The sequence below is a fragment of the Elephantulus edwardii genome, unplaced genomic scaffold, assembly GCF_000299155.1.
Source record: "Elephantulus edwardii isolate Elephantulus edwardi_28Jun2011 unplaced genomic scaffold, EleEdw1.0 scaffold00239, whole genome shotgun sequence".
Classification (NCBI taxonomy): Eukaryota; Metazoa; Chordata; class Mammalia; order Macroscelidea; family Macroscelididae; genus Elephantulus; species Elephantulus edwardii.
Genome location: NW_006399989.1, coordinates 2,248,734 through 2,252,122, shown reverse-complemented (window position 1 = coordinate 2,252,122; position 3,389 = coordinate 2,248,734).

Genomic DNA, 3,389 nt, shown 5'->3' with positions numbered 1-3,389 from the left:
ATTAATTTTAATGAAAATTTACAGAAACTTTGGATTTCCATTCATTCATTGTTGCACTTTTCTCCCTGCCCACCCCTCCCCCAGTACACTCTTCTCTTTGAAAAGTAAAGAAAAAATTCATTGATTGTTTTACAATCCCTCCCCTCAGGTCCACTCCAATATGCAGCCTTCGTTCTGGACTCCTGTCATGACAATAGTATCTAATCACATATCCCTTTTAAATAGTTTTCTCCCTCATCTGTTTGAGTGCAGTATACATTCTTTATCCCATCTTTCTCACTCTCCCCCCAACCCTGATGTTAGTCCTGTTTTACAACAGTGGAACTATGCAGTATTTGTCCTTTTGTGACTGAGTTATTTCCCTCAGAGTAATGTCTTTCAGGGTCACCCATTTTTAATAATATTGCATGAGTTCCTTGTTTTTCAGTGCAGCATAGTATTCCATTTTCTGAATATCCCACAACTTCTCTATCCATTAGTTTGTTTATTGGCATTTAGGCTGTTTCCAACTCCTCGCTATTGTGAACAAAGGCACAATAAACATGGGTGTGCATATATCTGCTTGGGTGGCAGTTATGATCTCTTTGGGGCATATTCCCAGTAGTGGAATTGCTGGGTCAAATGGTATCTCTATTGAGTAATTGCACCATTTTACACCTTCACCAACAGTGAATAAGGGTTCCAGTTTCTCCACAAACTCGCCAGCATTTGTTGCTTGCTGTTCTGTTCAATTTTGCTATTCTGACTGGGGTGAGATGATATCTCATAGTTGTTCTGGCAATTCGTCTTTTAATTTCCTGGCTGCTGGTGCCAAGGGTGTTGACTGTGGAGACAAGCAAACTAAATCTGTTAACAATCGCAATCTCTTCACCATCTATCATGATGCTGCCAGTCAGCCCAGTGGTGAGAATCTTTGTTTTCTTGATGTTGAACTTCAATCCATATTGAAGACTGTAGTACTTGACCTTCTGCAGCAAGCGCTTCAGGTCCTCCTCAGTTTCAGCAAGCAAGATTGTGCCATCTGCATAATGCCTCATGTTGATGAGTCTACCTCCAATCTTGATGTCACACTTCTCCTCATACAGCCCAGCCTCCCAGATAATCTGTTCTACATATAGATTCAAAAGGTATGGAGATAGGACACATCCCTGGTGTACATCCTTTCCAATTTTGAACCATGCAGTGTGTTTCCTTGCTCTGTTCTGATGACTGCCTCCTGGTCCAAATATAGGTTTTGCATAAGTACAATCAAGTGTTCTGGGACTCCCATTCTTCTCAGAGTCAGCCACAGTTAGTATACAAAATAACAATTGGATAGTAAATTTTTAAAAATTCTTGTCATAAGTGTGAAACACTGAATAATAAGATTGGAAACAAGTGAGGAGTAAAGGTAATGTAATAAAATATTAAATAAAAAAATTTAATAAAATAGGCAACCTATTCTGATAAAAATAAACAAACATGAAGAAGGGAAAGCTCTCACACTTTAGAAAGACCCCACCTCAAGTTGAGATTTTCCATTTCTTTGTGTTCCACTTCCTTGTGGGCCTGTACTTATTGTACTGACATTATTCTCACCAGTTGTACACTCCTGAAGGTCTTATTATGCACTATCCATTATGATAGCTCAAGTATATCAAAGATTTTGAGGATGGCATAGGATAGGGTAGTGTTCAGATCTGTAGTTCATAAGGTCACTATAAGGTGTAGTTGACGCTCTGGCATATTACATCAGTGAACACCCATGTGTTTCTATTTTAATTTAAATAAAAGGGGTTTTTAAATAAAAAATCAGTCATACTAGCCATATGTCAAATTTTCAGTAGCCACATGTGGGTGACTCTCATCTCATTATCATCAAGTCAGAAGAACTAACTCATAACTGCAACTCCAGTGGGTTTTTGGAGCCTATAAATTGTGCAAAAGAAGACTGTCTATCTTTCTCCCATGGAGCTACTGATGGATATGTATGGCTAGAAAGTTTCCATCTTTGGATTAGCATGACAAATCTCTATGGACTACACCACCAGAGCTATATATGGTTGCTGTTATTGTGTACCAGAGAATCGGAACTGACCCATAGCTGACCCTCTGGAATGTGTTCAGAGGCAGTTAATTGCATAGGAGGTGACTGCCCATCCTTCCCCCAAGCAGAGTGGCTGGTGGCTCACACTGCATGCCTTCAGGATTGCAGCACAGCTTCTTGACACTAGGCCATAAGAGCTTCCTCTATTTTATTGGAACATTTACATTTCAAGGAAGATCTATTAAACACCACCAATCTAGGACAAGGACAAGAACTATGAGATTCTATGGTCTTTGTCTCAGACACATTAACAGTAGAATCTTTGATATGAGGATAGCAAATGGGCTTGTCCTCAGGTTTTTAAAGACATGAAAAGGTGATGAATTTAACTAACCCTGCACAATATGGATGATGAGCCCTCAAAGAAACAGTGATAACAGGGTAGGGACAACCTAGAACTGGGAATATATTCAAGAGAAAAAATGTTATGTGCCATGAAGTTGACTGTGCTCATCGTCATACTACGAACAACAGATCCAAAACTTTCCCTATCTTGTGCCATCCTAATCATCTCTGATATTCTTGATCCCATTGTACAGTCATCATGTCAGTCCACCTTGTTGAGGTTCTTCCTCTCTTGTGCTGATCCTCCACCTTTCCAAGCATAATGTCCCTCTCCAATGACAGCTCCTCCTAACAAGTTGCCCAAAATATGATAGATGGAGTTTCACTATCTTTGCTTCCAAAGAACACCCTGGCCACACTCTCCAAGACATATTTGTTTTTTCTTTTAACAGTCTAAGCATAAGAGGTTCCAGAGGGGCCCTAAAGCTGGTATACAGCATCAACCAACACAAAGATACCTTACTTTAAGATTAGCTTAGAAGGAATGATTCAGTTATTCAGCCAACAAAATCTTAGTGGCATCTGTGCTGCACTAGGCATTGTATGAGCACAATGAGTCACAACTGACACATAGCTGACCCTCCAGTGGGTTTTTGGAGGCTGTAAATTGCTTTGGAGAGGATTTCCCATCTTTCTCTTGTGGAGCCACTGGTGGATTTGAACTGGAACAGAGACACCACTTCTGGATTAGTAGAGCAACTCCCTAGGGACTATGCCACCAGAGCTCCCTAGACAGTACTGAATTGTTGTTATGTGCCATTGAGTCATCTATGACACATAGCTCTGAACCCTGCCCAATCTTGAGCCAGTCTCACTGACTGTGACATACCTTCCCCCATTACCCAAGTTACTGTGTCAATCTATGTTATCTGGGGTCTTCCTCTCCTGCACTGTTCAGACCATGTCACTCTCAAGGCATTTGTGGCCTGGTAAGGATGATAAGCAATGCAATGAAGGA